The following is a 19,908-nucleotide window of genomic DNA, read 5'->3' on the forward strand; positions in this document are numbered from 1 at the left end:
CTTCTTTCAGAAGAGATTATAACTATTAAGCTTGTAAGCTTTCATGATTTGAATCTTAGTGTTGCCTTCCCTATTTTCAGGAGAAAATGACTGTCTTGTCCATCAGCTGATGGTCTCTGACTACTCATAGATCAAAAATACAAACAAAAGGTTTTCAGAAGGCCATCCAGGCTACACCAAGTTAGCAGACTTTGTTTTATTGAGTGAAAATTGTAGCACTTGTTTATCTGTAGTTAGACAAGAAATCCATAGATATGCAGTTAAATAAACATCCTTTTTTGAGGGCGAAGCAAGTCTGGGAGGCCTGAATGTGTCTGGTGAAAACCAGACTTATGATGTGTGTAAATAAGGATCTAGATGTGTAACTTCAGGCATTCAAATCTGACAAGTTTGGTCTACCACTCTGTAATTTCTGTTTTTGGTGCTGAGTTCATCACACCACACTGCTTAGGGGGATGTGTGTTTGGTTTGCTTCTTTGGAAATCATTACAGTTATGATTTTGACAGCACCTTCCTGTCAAGACCAAATGGAGATGTCAGTTGTGTGAGTGGACAGTTCCTGTGGACAAGGAACATGTTGAGTATGTACAGAGCAACAAAAGAGTCTCTTCAGTGGAAGGGGAGAGAGCTGGAGAACAGCATGAGGAAAGAGGGACAGATATGGGTGAATGAATTAACCTCTGAATTAGATATATCACAGCACTGTTAGGACTCCAGCTATAGTGTAAGAGAAGCCCAAAACTTCCAGATTTCCCAGTTGTGCATGCCATCATACAGAACTACTCAGAGGGTAGTTCTTTGTGCCCCCTGGCAGAAAGGGCCTGCAGGGTGCCTTCTGCAGAGTCTTCTGTGAGGCCAACATTGTGTTTGGTGCTTATGGAAAAACAACTAATTCAAGGCTTGCAGAAAATTTGTCATGTCTGGTTAAATTTCTTTCCTGTGTTGCAGTGATAACAGCAGCTGAAGAGTGTTTGTCCTCTGTGTATTTCTTGTGCAATAGAACATCTTCTAACTTAAAAGAAAACATGAAACATTACAACAAAATAATATCTGTGCCTCCTGCCCAGGGTCACTCAGATATCCATCTCTCATTTTACATCACATTCAGAGAAAGACATAAAAGCACCTAAAAGACACTAAGCCATGAAATTATGGTCCACGTAAGTGTTTTCTGTTTTCCATTGTTTAGATCCAGATAGAGTATTTGTTCTCTATCACACATAATTGCCACAGTGTTAAAACAGAATTGAAAGTGCATTACCCTTTGATCCATAATTGGAACCTTTATGCAGGTCATGTAATTGTCTGCATTCAGAACTGTTTGTCTTTGACTATTTAACAGGTGCATATAATTCATGTCTGTTCTAAGTTACTGCTGTTGAACTTAACCAAGTTAACCATTTTTTAACATCTTCCAGTGCTGCAGAAAAAAATGTAGTTGCTTAAATCTGGTTTGCTTGCAGACAGAGCCTGACACAGTAGATTTAGTACAGCTGCAGTATTAATGTTCAAAACTCCCATGCTGCACAGTTTTCCCACATGCTACATAAAAATGCTGTACAATTTCTCTCTCCAAGGCTGCTCTATTAAGGCACTGACTGTATGACTCCAGTTTGGTTAATGTTTTCATTTATACATAACACAGTTTTACACACTCACACAAATTACTGTTTATTGCAGAATAAGTATGGTAAAAATAATGATTTTACCCACTATTGATCTTCAAACTGTAAAAGTCAATGGGAAATAAATCTCAGTGAGGACTGATGAAATGAAAGATGCAGAATCATGGAATGAATGAGTTGCTGGAGAATAACTTGTGCTTATATGTCCTTAACTAGTTATAAGAAAATATAATGGAGGAGGTTTAATCAGTTCTGAAGGAAGCAGCATGGATTTATATCTTCTGGAATAGTGGGAAGTGGGGAAAATGCTTGAGAATCTGGGTCACTGATTGTCTTCTTTTGTTGTCTTCTATCACAACACTGGGCTTTGTTAACTCAATTTCAGAAGGATGACTTTGGCATGGATTTGATGATTTTGAGGGGGATGTAGTGGCTTCAGAAAATACCAGGGAGGTTTTGAAGGTGAGTTAGCAAGCTTTGCTCTAGGAGGAAATGTGGATTTGTTTGAAGGCCTGAGCTGTAGATCCCTAATGGTTTGGTGTTGAGTTTTTAGTGAAGAACAAAGCGGACCAGAGCAGATTACAGTCTTCAAACTTACCCTTTGCTGGTATGTGATAGGACCATGTGCTTCCACAGGTGGACAGAATTCTCCTTGTCATAATTTAATCCTCCAAGGCAATGAATGGCTTTGGTGCCCATTTCCTATTACCAAATTGGAGAGTATTTGGCTACAATTGAATTCATGCTTCCAGATAAACTGCTCTGCAAGATGTACAATTTGCAGGCTGAATTTCATTCTGTAAGATTTTTGGAAATGTAAATAATTTGTTTTATGGAGTTAGATGGATTTAAGAGCCCCATGACAGGAAAATAACAGCAGCATAACCTCCTTCCTCTGTTATTTTTGTCTTCTAAAGAAATATTTCCTTTTTTACCAAGGGTCCTTATTGGACCCATATCAGTTTTCCAGTCCAGTTTTAGAAACCACTTCTCCCTTCTTTATTTGGCATCTCATGGTCCCTCCCTCCAGAAAAAATCTCACTTTTGATTTCTTAAGAAGTGGGCAGTGCAGAACAGGGAGCAGCACAAAAATTCCTGCTGCTACTGCCTCGCCCCATGGGAGTGCAGACTGTCACAGCCAGCAGAGGAGGAAACAGCACAGACATTCTTCATAAAGCAGAGAAAATAGGTGCAGGCAAGTGTTCTAAATTGAACTTTAATGAAATTATTGTTTATGGCCCAACTTCTACCTTACATCTAGAATCTGTCATTTAGGTGATTGGGCCAGCAGGTGGCAAATATAATTGAATTCAAGAAAATAAATAAGGAAGTAGACTGGGGATTGTTTGCTAAAGAGAAGACATCTAGTTTACTAATTAGGAGGATTTATAGGATGCTGTACTTAAAAATAGATGATTATTGATAGCTCATCTTCATCATGAAAATTACCTTTATAGTTTCAGTGTCCTGCAATCAGGGTTCCTGCAGCAGGCAGATATGTGATGGCCACAGGAGTGGAAGCAAACCTCATGTTCATCCCCCTGGCATGGACAGCAGGGTCTCAGAAACAGAGGGCAGGGACACTTCCTACTGCTAGGTGTAGCAAAGAAAGGATTGTGTCTGGTTCTGTGTTAGCAATAACCAGAAATAACAGACCTTCTGCACTAGACACTGTTATTTTCATCTGGAGACTTTATGAAAGGCTGCACAGAAACAATGCTCTTAATTTAGAGGATGTAGCAAAAGATACGGTACATTACATCAGTCTCTGACTTGGCTAGGAAAGGAAAAGAAGGTTGGAATTGTTTTTAATTAATTATAAGAGAGTGTAAAAATCATAGGACTATAGAAAACCAAAATGGAGATTGCTTTTCAAAATCTCATTTATCTAAGAAGCCATTTGAAGTTATTTTAATGGAAATCAGAAGTAGATGGTAAACTAAAATATTTGTCAGTGCAAACTGCTGAAGCAAAAGTTAAGTCAACCTCCTTTGTTTTGGGGGAAGTAGTTTCAAGACATGGGCACTGCATGCATTTGGATCAAGTTCATGATCTGCAGAAATAACCAGGAGGATGACCCAACAGCCTGCACCTCTGTGGGTGCTGTGACAACTCACAGCCTATTGTTGCTAGCGTTTCCTCTGCATCTGCTATATGATTGAACTCTCCTGCAGACTCTTGTATGAACTGGGTTTTTTTGACAGCTCCCTGGCTTTTTCTTAATGCTTCAGAAGAGAATAGCTTGTGACTGTTAATTTGTCCTGGGACTTTCTTACTGTTGTTTCCACCTGTCCCATTGTGTCATGTGGGTCAAGGAGAAAACAGGACAATAATAACTTTCATGAAATAGTTATTTTAAAATGAAGCTTTGGCATGGACTTGCTTATTCTTCATCAGAAAAATCTGTGAGCAGGTCATGTCATGTCCTGTAGAAGTAACCAGGCTGTGAGAGTTTGGGCTGTTCAGCCTGGAGAAGAGTAGGCTCCAAGGAGGTCTTAGAGCAGCGTTTCAGTGTCTGAAGAGGTCCTAGAAGAAAGCTGGGAAGGGACATTTTCCAAGGCCTTGTAATAATAAAATGAGAAGGAATGGATTTAAGCTGGAAGAGGAGAGATTTAGACTGGAGATCAGGAAGAAATTCTATACAGTGACAGTGGTGAGACACTGGAACAGGTTGCCCAGGGACGTTGTGGATGCCTCCTCCCTGGAGATGTTCAAGGCCAGACTAGATAAAGCATTTAGCCACCTGAGCTAGTGGAAGGTGTCTCTGTCTGTGGCAGAGGGATTGGAATGAGATGCTCTTTAAGGTCTCTTCCAACTCAAACCATTTTATGATAACTCTGGCATTTAGGTCAGCATCACCTCTCATGAAAGTTGTTTTAATGTTCTAGGCTGTACCAGTGGTTGGAGAGCTCATTGTGACAGTCGTGTATGAGTTACACATTTCCCTATGCCCTCATTCATTTCCCTCTGCTACATTTTGTTCTCCTGATAGGCTTCATATTCAAATTATTCCAGAGTTGTTTTGTTCTAAGTGGAGAACTCATGCAGAACTATTTCTCACAGAAAGGAATGAATATCCAGAGTGAATTACCATGAAGGAGATTGCAGGATGAGATTGTAAATATTACTGTGAGAGACTTCGATTTCCTTCTGAAAGGAAAGAGCATTAAGGGACAGTGTGAAAATGTAGAAGGGGAATAATAAGAAGAAAGACCCATAAGAAAAATTAGGCTCACCAGCCTTTTGGCTATTTCATGTCTAACATTCATTTTGTAGAGAGAACTGCTGCATCAAGCTGAGGCTAGTTTACTTTTATGTGCCTGGTAAAATGAAGATGACTCACAAAGATCTGGTCCATTCTCTTCTGTCACTTAATATTTGTCACTAAGTCTGTACGTGATTTCAACCAACTGACTACATTGTTTTTAACAAGCTGGGCTTTCAGCAGGTAATTGCATTTGTCTTTGTCTTCACAGTAGTACCATGGATCTATTTCAGTAACGGGAAGTGTTTGTGTATTTCTAGAGGCCTCTAGGGTTGGCAGAACTGACAGTTGCGGTTACAGCGACCCTGCGTTGCCTGCTTGTAGTGCAGGTGTAGAACTTACCTGCTTTCTGACTTTCATCCAAAACAGAAAAAATACTGCATCTGAACATCACTAAGTCAATAAATGTTCAGACACAAAACTTCAAATTATAGGCATTCCTTCCAAAAATCTGAATATTCCTATGCTGGCCCATCCTGAAGTGACAAGAAGTAGCAGAAAGGGAAAAGGAAAAGGGAAGGGAAAGTGAAAGGAAAAGGAAGAGGATAGGGACGTTTCACTTGCTGAAATCTTGACTTGAAAACCAGTGATGAGGAAAGCAACTCCTGTGTCTGGCTTTCAAAACCACAGCACCGGAATAGCCAGCTGGTGATGGTTTCTGAGCAGTTGCAGTGGAAATTGTCCACAGTTCTCTGCTGTGACAGTGTTTAAGCTTGGTTAAGTTTTGAGCACAGATCCACTGGCATCATCTTCATCGTGGGAGAGCATTTCCCCTTCTAAAGAGTTTCTATGCAATCTCCTGCAGCACAGAATTTATGCTGTACCTTTCAGCTGAGTCCTGCCCAGCCTCATAGTGCAGCAAAAAGACATTCTCTTTGTTGTTGTTTTCATTGCGTACCCATGAAGGGTCCTTCTGGATTTAGATCTAAAGGAATAATTAGACTATTTAAATATTAAACATCAAAGATCTTATTTTATTGTTAAACCAATATTAAAGTAGGACAAAACAGATTTACAGCTCATGGCACTGCAGCCCAGAATTGCTGGTGTTGCAGCTGATGTTCTGTTTCAGTGATATTGACACTGCCAGGAGGCTCAGAAATGTAGATTTTAATCAAAACCCTTTATTTGAGATTGAGTTCAGTTAAATTATAAATTAATCTTTCCTTGTGAACTTCCAAGCTGTTAAAAATGGCAAATGGCTGCAGCCTCCTTTGAAACAATTCAGAAGCCTGCTTTAGGTCAGTGGGTGATTTCAGTGTAATGGAATTGAAGGTTGTGTTGTCTTTTTCTCACAGATCATTATTTAATCACTCAATATTAGCTTTCATCGCCCTTTTGATATATTTAAACTCATCAACTTCTCATTGAATAGATTGAATTTACTCTTATGTTGTTACTTTTTATGAATTGAATAAATCAATATCAGATTCACTGCTTTGCACTGAATTGTTTATTTTGAGGGAAGAAAGAAAATCATAGAAGCATTAAGGTTGGAAAAGCATTTAAGATGATCAAGTCAAACTGTAACTCAGCTGCTGTGACCACTAAATCATATCCTGAAGCATGACATCTACACACTTCTTGAACACCTCTAAGAATGTTGAGGGCACTACCATCCTGGGTAGCCTGTCCCAACCCCTCACCACTCTCTCAGTAAAGAAGTTTTACCTGATGTCCAATCTATACCTTCCCCGGCACAACTTAAACCCATTTCTTCTCATCCTGTCACTGGTTTCTTGGAAGAAGAGACCAATACCAGCCACACTACACCTCTACAACTCCTGGTAACCCTCTGAGATACAATCTGCCTCAACCAGCAAGTGCTAAATATTATCCAGAAATAGAAGGCTATCAAAATTTCTTAACAGTCTTTGAAATGTAATACGTTTTACAATATTCCCAATGTATAACATTCAAAAACTTGCAAGTTGTTTTGTTGTAGTGATGGAAACCTTTCAGTATTGGGGAAAGAGTGCAGAGTAAAACCTGGTGTGCTTATTTATTTATTTATTTTGCAATGAAAATATCAACTCTGTATTGAAAATATCTGATAGCTACTTTTTATATATATATATATATATATATATATATATATAAATGTTTCTTAAGATGTGAGTCTTATTCAGAAATCAAATGCTAGCAGATTGATGAGAACTGCCTTCTAAAATGTATTGTCCATTTCTTAATGTTTATGGTACCTACAGTACCTGAAAACATCTGTTCTGCAGAGAGGCAGCTATTAAAGTACTCTGAAGCAGGAGGAGCCGTCTCTTAATTCAGTCAGAACTTTGCTCTGCAGGAGTTGGATGAGTGGCCATGATTCCAGAACAAGTGATGAACCTTTTTTAGTTATTTTCAGTATGAGGAAGCAGTGATTTAATTTTTTTGAGACTCAATCTGGGCAAATCTGCTGACTTCATCTATGGGTAAGAAATATCACTAAGTTTGTTTTATCATTGAATTTTAGGGATGTTCTTTCTTGTCTGTTTTGTTTGTTTAGCATATGTTTCTTACTATTAATCAGGTGAAATTCCACATTGGAATTGGAATTTTATATATAGGTTATACATAATTTTATGTAAAGGCAATTTTCTGTACATGATATAAACAGTTGGGAATTCTTACCTCAGTGTAATCCTGTAGTAACAGCCCAGGCTTTGTGCTTGATGGAGGTATTTTGGTTGGATTCAGCACTGCTTCTGCAGTCTTTTCCTCACCAATTACATATAACTCTTTATTATTATATTAAGTAGCTAATTAAATCTGGTCAAATTAACCTTTCTTGATGGTTAGAAGTAGGCATCTTATCTACTGGAAAAAAAAAAGCTCGTAATTTTGGGTGGAACATCTTGTTCTTGTTTGAATACTTATCTCTGTTTACATTCACACAGCATTAATCACTTGAACCAGACATATTTTGGAAAAGAGGGGGAGTGCCCATCACAGGTTTTCAAATGCTCTACACACAAGTTAAAAAGGAGGATGCATTTCCCTTTGTTCCTCCGTGTGAGCAAAAGAGGAAAACATTTTAAATTCATAATCCAGAATAAAAGCTGCATTTTCAAAATGCACAAAGAACTGGAGTTTGTTTTCAAATAATTTTTAAAGGCAAGTCCTCCAGGCTGAGCAGCTGAACTAAGTCTTGTTTCCTCAGCGAAAATTCTTCAGCAGTAGCATTGCAGTGTTTTCCTGGTATTTTTCATTCTTTTCTAGTTATTACTGTTATTATTTTATAACTGATTGCCTTTGTTCTGTGGTCTGTTCCCTTTCTTAATTTTTTTTCCACGTTGGAAGAGACCTCCAAGATCATCCAGTCCAACCTAGCACCCAGCCCTATCCAGTCAACTAGACCATGGCACTAAGTGCCTCATTCAGGCTTTTCTTGAGCACCTCCAGGGACAGCAACTCCACCACCTCCCTGGGCAGCCCATTCCAATGCAAATCACTCTCTCTGGTAGGAACTTCCTCCTAATATCCAGCCTATACCTCTCCTGGCACGACTTGAGACTGTGTTTCCTCCTCCTGTTGCTGGTTACTTGGAAGAGGAGACTGACAACCACCTGGCTAGAACCTCCTTTCAGGTAGTTGTAGACAGCAATGAGGTCACCCCTGAGCCTCCTTTTCTCTGGGCTAAACACCCCCAGCTTCCTTAGCCTCCCCTCATAGGGCTGTGCTCCAGGCCCCTCACCAGCTTCGTCACCCTTCCCTGGACACGGTCCAGCACCTCAACATCTCTCTTGAATGGAGAGGCCCAGAACTGGACACTGTACTCAAGGTGTGGCCTCACCAGTGTTGAATACAGGGGCAGAATAACCTCCCTTGTCCTCTGGCCACACTTTCTGATCCAGGCCAGGATGCAATTGGCTCTCCTGGCCACACTGCTGGCTCGTGTTCAGCCTACTATCTACCAGTACCCCCAGGTACTGCCTGGCTTCTCTCCAGCCACTCTTTACCCAGCCTGTAGTGTTACTTGAGGTTGTTGTGGCCAAAGTGTAGAACCCTTGGTCATTCTTGGTCATTTTCCCTGTCCTGCCACTTGTTCTGTATTTTCTGCTGACTCTTTTATTTCCCCGCAATGGCTGGATCTTGTCTCAACACAACCATTGCCTTTACTGCTTCTGGGAGGAGTGGATCACAAACCACATGCTCCATATGTTGTGGCTTCTGTCATCAAAGTTGGAAAGACTGAAAGAGGAGATTGCAAAATGACCTTCTCTGCTCCCTCCACCTTCCATCTGAGCAATTTTGATTGTTCTATGGGGAGGACCCTATAGCTTAGTCAGAAGATACTGGTACTGAAGACTGGTTCATTTTGATCATGAATTATCATAATGGTTATAAACTATTACTTCTTGGGAACAAAATTGTGAGATTAATAGGAGATCTGTAAGCTCAACACTCAGTGGTCCAGAGAGCACGTAGGGTGCGAGGAATTGTTGAAGAGAAAGAAAAAATGCAGGAAACTTTTTGGTCTCACTATAAACCCATCATATATGTGCATCTTGAGTCAGTTTTCTTTGTCTTTTGCTAGAACATACACATTCAATCATAATTTTTCTCTTCTTCCATCTTCCTTTCCTCTTTTATTCCAGTATTTATATTTCCCATTTCCTCTGTACCGTTACCATTTTCTCCTCAACATCTGTTGCTGTCTCTGTTTCCCAGGTACTTTCCTATCTTTTTCTTGGTGTTTTGAACTTTTGCTCTGAGTCCAAATGGGGATTTGGGCCTTGATCTTTTCCTTAATATTGCAGAACTGGGTAGAAACTACCTTAAAATCACAGTGGGCAGGGTATCTCTTAACTGACCATGTGAGAATGACTAAGAGAAAATAAATTCCTGTTTAGCAAAGTTTAACTTCTAAAAATTCAGGCTCCATCCTTCCAGCTGGAAACAAGATAATGTAATGAATTGTTACAAGCTGTTAAAATTTGAGACTGAGGAGGGTGGAATAGACTGAAGTTGGTCTATGAATTGTTCAGGTCTTTGTGGGAGGCTGTTGAAATAAAGCAACGATATAAAAGACGAATTATATACAGTTTAATGTAAAGCTGTTTGATGTCATTAGGATATTTCTTCCTTGATTGTCTAACATTTGTGTACTTCTAAAAAGTTTTACTTCTTTTTTTTTGTTGGTTCTTTCTGAACATTATGAAAATTGTACTGAATGGAGTAAATTCATCTGCATAAAACTGACTGCAAAGAGCAATTAGTCTTTCATTAATATGCAAATTTGGTCCAGTGCAAATTCATCTATATATGAGGCTTAAATATGCAAGTCAGTCTTGCTGTGCAAGAAGCCCAGATGCTTTTATTTACTTTGAAATTGAGGGATTTGGTTAATGATGTTGTTGACAGGAAAACTTGAATAAATTTGATGATCACCATCTTTCATATTAGACGAGGCCTGTGGAAAAAAAATTACCAAGTAAAATTCTGATTTTATTTGGTAATTTCCTATTACCAATCGAGTAATAAAATGTAAGATACAAAGTAATAGAGTTAGATTTCCTAGTGTGGTTATCCTGAGACTTAAACTGTTCCCCAAAGATAGAACCATTTTTCTTAAACTTTGTTTTTCCAGAGGGTAGAGCCATCTCCATGAGCTATGTGAACAACATACTGCCTAGAGATTTAATATTGGAAAGTTAGCTCTATTGCTTGTTTCATTTGGAGACAGTCTGTAAGGCTGGGAATTAAAAAGCAGGAGCTTTGGAAGTGGCTGTCGTCATCATCTTCCATTAATGATCTATGTAGTCTTCTCAAGATTCAGTGTTGAGATCTTTCCTCTGAACTTATGGAGCCAAACTGGAAGCTCTTTGAACCCATGGACAACAATATTTAGGTTACCTAAGCTAATACATAAACATTAATTAGCTGAAGGGAGAACTTCTTCCTCTCAATCTGAAAGGAGGTTGGAGTGAGGTGGGTGTTGGTCTCTTCTCCTAGTAACGAGTGATAAGATGAGAGTAAATGATCTGAAATCGTGCCACGGGAGGTTTAGGTTTGATATTAGAAGAAACCTTTTCACTGAAAGAGTTCTCAAACATGGGAACAGGCTCCCCAGAAAGGTGGTTGAATCCCCATTCCTGGAGGCAAAGACATAGAGGTGTGGTGCTGAGGGACGTGGTTTAGCACCAGCCTTGGTAGAATTAGAGAATAGTTGGACTTGATCTTAAAAGCCTTTTCCAACCAAAATGACTGTATGGTTTTATGATTTCTTAAATATTTTTACGTCTTTAGAACCCTCAGTAACACCAATTTTTGTTCTGGTTCTCTCAGGCTAAATTGACTTATGCAACCTGGTCTTTGACTTCCATCATGCACACTTTCCTGGACTAACTCTGATCTTTTTTCCTGCCTGTGTGGGACATTAACACTTTCAAAATAACAGAGAAATGGAATTTCCATGGACTGACCTCCATGGTGATTTAGAATGCCCTAGTTGTAACTACCTCAGGACAACTTAATAGACAATACCATTTGATTCCTCTGACTCCTGGGCACAGCTGTTTGGGATCTAAATCCTCACAGCAGTGAGCAGTTAGTTTCCAAATCCTTGATGTGCTGTACTAGACAGAAAGTTTATAGAACAATGTTATGGAAAGGACAAAAAATTAATGAGGCACTAAAATTGCTGTGCTTGCTCATCACGTGGTGTGGTCTTGCAGGTGAATCCAAAAGCAGGAAAAATTGAAGACAGAATCGAGTGTCTGGGGAGTGCAGGGCAGGGGTCTGTTAAGTCTGTAGAGACCCTGCTTAATCCCATGAGGGAATCCATCCTTTCTCGCTACCTGAATGAGGCATTGAAAGTTGTCAGAAGGCACAGTTTAGAGGGTTTGTTTGTGGTACTTAATAGTTTAGGAGGTGAAAAGCCGATTAAAAGGTGATGTCTTTTGAGACTTAAATCACCTTTTCCTTTTGAGCACAACTAGTTCTTGGCTTCTGGCATTGTTCAGTATCCTCCAAAGGCCCCCTGATTTTCTATTCTACCTCCCTCAAGAAGGAAAATATTGATTCTCCAATACCTAACCAATAGGCATCTCAGCATAACCTGAGGATGTCTCCTATCAGTTGTATAATCTTTATATTCTAGATTAATAAACACTTCAGTCTTGGAGTTTATTAGTCCAAAATTTATTTATTACCTCATAAATTCAACCCCCCCTCCACTTCCCATCTAATTAAACTGCAGCACTGTGCATGCTATCTTTGGAGATGTATTAATAATGAAATTACCTTGTGAAACAGTAATTACATGGTGCATTCTTTTCCATACTTTTTGTTTTCAGGATTTATGTGATGAGTGTGGCACACACTGTTCCATTGTTTTGAGCTCCTCCAAACTAGAAGTATCCAAGGATAAGAAGATGTGGTTGTCTGGTTGGTTGGCTGGTTGGGTTTTTGGGTTTGTTGGGGTTTTTTGATTGTTTTGGTTTGTTTGTTTGTTTGTTTGTTTTCTCTTGGTAAAAGATGGAGAAAAGTTTGTGCCATTTTCTGCTTGGGAAGGAGAAGGACCAAGACCATTAGGCTAGGAACAGTTATGATACCTGATTGTACAAGTTATTTTAGCACGTGCTTTCTTCTCACTCTTTACTCACAGCAGTAAAACTTACTTACAAGGATCTTTTTTGTAAGACAGCTCTTACTGCAGTTGCCAAACCGTGAAGATGACCACTTTATGTGCAAGAGAGTAATCATATTGGGGACTTCACTGGTGGTGTAGATGTGAAAAAAGAAAAACAGTCTTAAAGCCTTGCTTTGGAGAGAGAATTTACTTCGAGTGTAGTAAGAGTACTCACTCTACATATTGGCTTTATCTCTGCATATGGTTTAGTAAGATTGGCCTCCCACCTCTTGTGATACACTGGATGATTGTGTGTTGACAAGATTTCTTTTGCTCTTTTTTCCTTTCTTGCTATACAATAAGGTATTCTGAATTTGCACTTCCCCTGCAATGCAAGGGGCACAAGAGGCAGAGCAGTTTGCACATACCTTGCCTGTGGTTTTGAAGTAGTTTATCTCTCTAGTTCAAGTACATCTATTAAGCAATAACAGGAACATGTGATTCTTGTTGACATAGGCTCCTGCTCTAACTGACAGGAGCGGGGTTGTTCACTGTTGTACTTCCAGATGCTGTAATCCAGAAGTCTGTGTTTTCAGAGTCTGTATTGGTGGGATGTTCTGCTCAGTGACTGCTGTTGCCTTGTGATTTGTGTGGCTTTTCCACAGAATCATGGAATCGTTAAGATTGGAAAGATCTCTAAGATCATCAAGTCCGACCACCTCCCCACCACCTGCAGGACCACTAACCTGTGGTTGTTTCACTGCACTTACTGGGGCTGTGCAAGTGTCTGCATTTGCAGAAAGGACACTTCTCATCAGTTTCTTCACTGAATCTTGTAGGTCTTTCTAGCACAAGAAGTGTTCTGTCTTCTCCCTAGTTTTCTTCTTGGCCAGGTGGAACACAAAACGTTCTTTCCATTGTATGAAATAGCAAACATGCCCAAAGAGCTGATGAGCTATTGCTTAAAGAGATTTCTTTTTTTGGTGGGACCTTAGAGCTGCCTTCCAATACCTGAAGGAATCCTACAGGAAAGCTTCAGAGGGACTTTTCGCAATGGTGTCTAGAGATAGAGCAAGGGGGAATGGTTTGAAGCTGAGAGAAGTTCTTCATTACAGAGGTACTGAGACTTGAATAGGCTGCCCAGGGAGGTTGTGGGTGTCTCCTCCCTGGAGATGTTCAAGGCCAGGCTGGATGAGGCCAGCTGAATGTAGTTGAGAGGTGTCCTTTTGAATGGTGGGGAGGTTGGAGTAGGTGATCTCTAAGGTCCCTTCCAACCTAAGCCAGTCTATGATGTTTATGATTGACTACTGGTTTGTCAAAAAAACTGCTGTTTTTGAGCCTTTCAGCAGTCTAATCTTTCTTGTGGCTTTTTATGAAAAGGCAGTCTGTGGGTCCACAAAATGGTAGAACTGTTCAAGGCTGTGTCTTGCCAAGGCTCTCACACCAGGTTGTTTGTCACTGTCGTCTAATTTGTGAACTTTAAAATCAGACACCTTCTTAATGTGTTTTTCATGATGTGAATAAATTCACTGCAGAATACTGGCAGAGAAAGAGATGCTTGTTGTCAAGCAATTATATCAGATGAAACATACAGAAGGATAATATTATAGTCTGAAAATATTGTAGCTAATTTACAGGCGTGAAAACTGAAGATGAATTCTGGGAATTTGGAGAAAAGACAGGGTTTGGGGTTTCTTTTTTCTTTCTTCTTTCTTGTCCTCTGTCTTTTGCAGTAATTCTTCTGAGTCTGAAAGTTCTCAGCTTATGAAGCACATTATGGGTGAAGGTTTAAAGAAGACTTTAAAGCTCTTGCCCACTTGTGGCAATTACTCTGATGACAAACACAACTTGGAAGACAAATGTTATTTGCCATTGGAATGGGCTGCCCAGGGAGGTGGTGGAGTCATCACCCTTGGAGGTGTTCAAGAAAAGACTGGATGAGGCACTTGGTGCCATGGTCTAGTTGACTGGACAGTGCTGGGTGATAGGTTGGACTGAGTGATCTTGAAAGTCTCTTCCAACCTGGTTGATTCTATTCTATTCTATTCAGCTACCTGTAAGTTCTGGTTCACAAACCAGATAAAGAGCCAGAGCTACTTCTGAACTTGCAAATGAAATTTATTCTGAGTGTAACATCTGAGCTCATTATTTGCTGCACTTTCTAAATGTGAAGGAAGGAGTGAACTGCCCATGGATTCTATATATAACAGCTGACATGTTTTCTGCATTCCTCCCTTTGCCTAAAAAGTCACGGATAATCAACTTAATTTGATGTGCAAAATATAATGCATGGCTGAATTCTAATGCGTATCACTTGCCATGTCTGTGGTGTTATGAAAGGAAAATCTTCCAGAAAAGAAACAGCAGTGAAAAATCTTCCTGATAATTTTCTCATCAGTTTTTTCTCCAAGGACAGATCTGTGGGTGGATTCTACAGAGAGGGCTTGGATTTTTTTTATCCCCTCAATGATTGGTTCTGTACATGTCAGTTGTTTCCTCATGGCCTTTCTTGCTGCTGTATTAGAAAGCAAAACTACCTTATCAATTCAGATGGCCAGTCCCTGTAACCTTGATTAGGCAAAACAAACCTGAAACACTCTTCAGACTTATTAAAACATACACTTAAATATTTTTTTTTTTAATCCCTACCTGTATTACAACTAACTCCCCACATTAGTACTGTTGTGAAGCAGAACAGGCAGCAACCAGCAGTGGAGACAGATGTGACAGAGGTTAGTGTTTTATGAGTAATAGCCTGTCTATAATTAGAATTATGGTCTTAATTCCTAAGACTGTTCTTAACACAACTGGAGTAAGTAAATTAAAAATCTAATTTACTTGTCCTAACACTGTCAGTTTGCTTCTTATTTTGCTTAGTTTGGGCAACAGGAACCAAAATTTGTTTTGTTTTTAGAGAATTTCTCACAGAAGAGCTTATCTGTAGTTCTAGCAAGAAGGGAAATTTGTGTGGGTAAAAAGGATGAGTGATGATCCTGATCCAGTGGAAGAAAAATCAGCTTGTGAGGTTAGATTTAGTTCTACATTAGTCTATTCCTGCCTTACAAATCTGTTCTTTTGCTGGAATTTCCCACAGCATTACATAGAACGACAAAATTCAGTCATAATGTTTCAGAGAGTTGTTGTATCCTTTTTGCTGGAAAAGAAACAGCTGGATATTTTCTGTCATAATGTGACCAATCCACCTCTGTTGTTGTCATTTTAATTGCTGTGGCTGCCTTTTTTTTTAAAGTCCCCTACAGAAGGTCTTTGTAGTGACAAGCGAACAGTTTACGCTTCATAAGCAAACATAAAGAATTCTGCTGCTAATTGGAGAGGGAGTAATGCAGTTATGATTCCATCAACATTTAAGTTACATTGTTAAAGGACACATTTTGGTTGTGTTTCTGTTGCCACATAAAATTTTACTCAAATTTGGTGGGAAAGATTTTTTTTTTCCTAACAGAAAAGACCAGTTCTAAGGTTAGGGGCAAGGGAGGAAGGGATAGAAGTTAAAATTTTCTGCTATATAGAGTGTGAAGGATCAGCTTTTTACTACTCTGTTTGTTTATTGTCACTCTTATTTAATTGCTGGCTTGTGGAGTGGCTTGTCTAGGAAAACTGAGAGTGTTACGCAGCCTCAGAAAAGCTCACTTTACCCTGCCCTGAAGAGCTGTGGCCACAGTGGTTCATGTTGAAGAGGACACTTTGAGCATCATCAGTTTCTCAAAGGTGTGAGGCTGCAGTTCAGTAATTTAGTCTTTTGGGGTATTTTTTTTCCTAGATACTCTACATGCTCTATCTGTAGACCTCCCAGACCTTGTTTTAAACCTTCCTTATTTCATAAGTTATATTTCCATGGAATACTTGGCCATGGATGATTATTTTTCCATGCCTGACATTGTTTACTTTTAATGCTAAATTTTTTTTCTACTTGCATCTGTTTTCTCAGGTGACAAAATGTTTTGACTCTCATCTTGAATAGTCTTGGGAGTGACAAAGGTCTTTTTCCAGCTCCCTGGCTAGCTTGTCAGGTTTTAGAAGGTAAAATTCTATCACCTAAATAGGGAAATTGCAGCTATATGCATGAGAAGAGTCATAGAGATGACAGGGCTTCCCCCCAAAAACACTCTGTGTGATTGCTGAAGACATTCCAAGCCACTCTAACGAAGTGTACTGTCTGCCAGTCATTATGCTCTTCTTGGAGGACCATCTGTTGCACTTCAAATATCTAAAGGTCTGCTATCATTTGTTGCACCAAACAAATCCGTTCCTTTGTGTGACATGCCGCAACTCCTGCACGTGGACTAGAGGTAGCTCAGTTGCAAAGTGCAGGGTATTCTCTTTTACTATACATGTAAGGAATTTATTAGTCTCAAATATCAGAAGGCAAACACATTGATTGAACTAATTTATATGCTTTTGAATAATTTCCATTTATTTGGCAACAAATTGTTAACAACAGCAACAAGGGGGGGAAAAACCCTGAAATGTATTTTCTCTTTACTCAGCCAGAAGCACATTGTAAGATTTTTTTTTTTGCTTCTGGTGAGTGACCCTTTCTATTGTAGTTGTGTCCAGATTTGATGTGTACTGACATTTGAATTAAAATTATCTTCTTTGAACTGAATTCTTTAATTAGCTTGTTTTTATCTGAAACCAGTAATTCAAAGAAACTTGCAGTGGTAAAAAAATAAGAGTCAGAAGGTAGAAATGCCAGAACCTTTCTTCTGATAAGGATGCATGCAGCCTATACAAGGATTGTACAGTCTTTGAGTTAAGGAGGATCCTTTCCAGAAGTAAAAGGTGCAAAATGGCTTGGTTTCCCTGCTGCAGATTTAAAGAGTTTGTAGAGTTGTTCATCTCAGATTGGAGAAAGGAAGGGCTGTGGTTTCACAAAGTTCTGTTCAGAGATTCCAACCAGAGAAATCCATAACCATTTCTGTCTGGCTAGGGAGTGGTCCTATCTTTTTTCTCTTTCCCTTTTCCTCACTGCATAGCAGCTAATGTTCTGGTCAGAAGTAATAATATGTTAGATCTTGAATGTCAGTAGCCCCAGAGATTCTGACAAGACTATTCATGTGCATTCATACGTCTTAACCAAAGCTGACACTAAAGAGAGCAAGAATTCTCATATTCCTTTTTTTATTGCTGTGCATTAAACTCAAATCTTCTCTTAGAGACTTCTGCTAAAAATGACATATTCACTAGCTGAGAAAAGTGTTCTTGCAAAATCCAAACAAAGCAGCTGAACATCAATATGGCACAGGGCAGAGTCTCCTGTGCAAACTTGCAGTACCAATCTAAATTGTGTTTTCCTCCACCATTCTGAACACTTTACAAGTGCTGGAAGATAAATACTACTGGGAAATAAACAGTCCCCTTAATCTTATCTCCTCTGGGGGCTTTGCTGTTGTCATTTTTAATTAAAAAGTAAGTGGTCTTCTAATTTCTTGAAACTATATGGCATGCCCTTATAGGAACACTTGGATTCCAGCAACTTGAGCTAGTTGTTTTTGAGAAACCCACGTTGTGTAAATACTCTGCTGTAGCTTTTACTCTGGCCCTGTTTAAATGCATACCTGTTGTATAAAGTACAGTAACTGTCTGGGTAGCTTTGCAGTGATCTGATCACACTGTTGAAGGCAGATTGATGTTTCTTTGCGGCATTGATATTTTAAGTCTTCTTTTTCAAATGGTTTGGTAGTAGTGACTAATGCAGGCTAGGTGGCTCTGGGCATTCAGCCATTTCTAGGTAGTTTAATTTGTTAAAAATGATCTTGCTTCCCACCCAAATCCCCTTGAAACCATTTGGAGCAGAGAACTGTTGAACAGTTGCCAATAATAAGTCCTGCTGAGATCTCTGTATCCTCCTGATAGAACTGTCGGTGCCAACTGGAGACGACTGGCATGAGTTTGAACTCTACACTACTTGATCTATTTGCTTCACATGGACCAATTACAATAATTACCACCTCTGCAGCTGAAGTTTAAGCATTCAGCCTGCACTTTGTACCGTAGGTTGTTGGCAATATGTTCAATCCTATAATCTCAATTTTCTTAGAACTAATTAAGTAGAAAAAAAATGAAGAGAGAATCTGAATGGAAATCAGAGGCTAAACAATGTCATTGTTTGTCGTGGTGCTTTTGTTCTGAAGCTGCCTTTCTTTATTTGTAGTCTTCACTTCTAAGAGGTGGCATCTATCTGCTTTTAAGTTTGTCTACAGTAGAGATTCACTGAGAGAGGACTTTTTATATTCAACAGTGGAGTAGCTTTCAATGAGGAAGCAAAGTGAAGTCCTACTTTTTGTCTTGATGTTTTAAAAAATATAATCATTTCTTTCAAGCTAAATTCTTTGGACTAAAGTGGCAAATTATCCATCCCTTGCTGTTTTTTGGCTTGATGTTTCAATGTGACTGTGTGGGTGTGTAAGGATATAACCACTAGGGTGAAGGGCTGGTGTTAACTGCCCAGTTCCAGACAATTCTGGTGCTTTAAATCTGATGCAATGGGCATCATCTCATCCCTGCCCCCATTATCCTTGCTTTGCAAAAGACTAGTTAATTTTTAAATTGGATCAGTAGCATGGTGAAGTTTTCATATTACACCAACACGAGCCTAAGATTAGGCACAAACTGTGTCTTTCCTAATATGAAGGCACTGCACAGTGTAGGTACCAAAACGTGTAGTAAAATTTCTTCATGCAGTTTCCCTCTAGGGAGAGGAAGAGGGAAGGAAAAGGCTACATGTGTCAGATGCCAATTACACAGCTTAATGCACTTCTGGAAGTTGCAGGGATGAGAACTATGTAAGAGCCTATCTAACCCAGCATCTTCTCAATAGTATTTTTTTCCATGAAGTTTGTTTTTGTTTAGTCTGCCTCTTTCCTGTTTTTAAGGAGGCTTTATTTCCCGGAGAGCACCTACAGCAGGCAAATGGCAAGCCATGTCTCAGGTCCAACCCTTGCTAAACATGGCAAATTTTGTTATCCTGTGTGTCCTGCTGTTATTTAGTGCTGCACGTGTCACTGGGAAAGCTGCTGGCTTGTAGGGTCTGTAATTCAGTGACAAAGCAGGAAGGGAATGACAACAAATTTTTTCAGTTGATGGTTTTGTTTTCCTTTTTTGGTCAATATTTTCTGAATTCTTTATCCTGTATTTATGTTTACTGTAAAGATTATGTTCTGCACTTGACTGTGCAGGGATCCTGAAGGAATATTTGTTGTGACTAACGTGTAAGTACTAATGAACCAGGTCTCAAAACCCAGTTTACAAAGAAGAAAACTGATACGCAGGAGCTTGGGTTCCTCAGAACTGTGAAGTGGATCAATGCCAAAACCAGTGTAGGTTAAGCCTTTCTTGCAGACATTGAGCTGTGCTGTTTCAGGAAAGAAAATAGATTCTCAGTTAGTGAAAATTTGGTGTCATACTGCAATCAATAGAGACATTTG

At 39.4% G+C, this 19,908-nt stretch overlaps 1 protein-coding gene across 1 annotated transcript in view; it reads left to right on the plus strand.

Moving 5' to 3' along the window:
- LOC135187763 (uncharacterized) overlaps positions 1-19,908 on the plus strand; it is a 30,712-nt gene that overhangs the window by 9,630 nt on the left and 1,174 nt on the right. The gene's annotated exons all lie outside the window — the stretch shown is intronic.

This window comes from Pogoniulus pusillus, chromosome 27, assembly GCF_015220805.1.
Source record: "Pogoniulus pusillus isolate bPogPus1 chromosome 27, bPogPus1.pri, whole genome shotgun sequence".
Lineage (NCBI taxonomy): Eukaryota > Metazoa > Chordata > Aves > Piciformes > Lybiidae > Pogoniulus > Pogoniulus pusillus.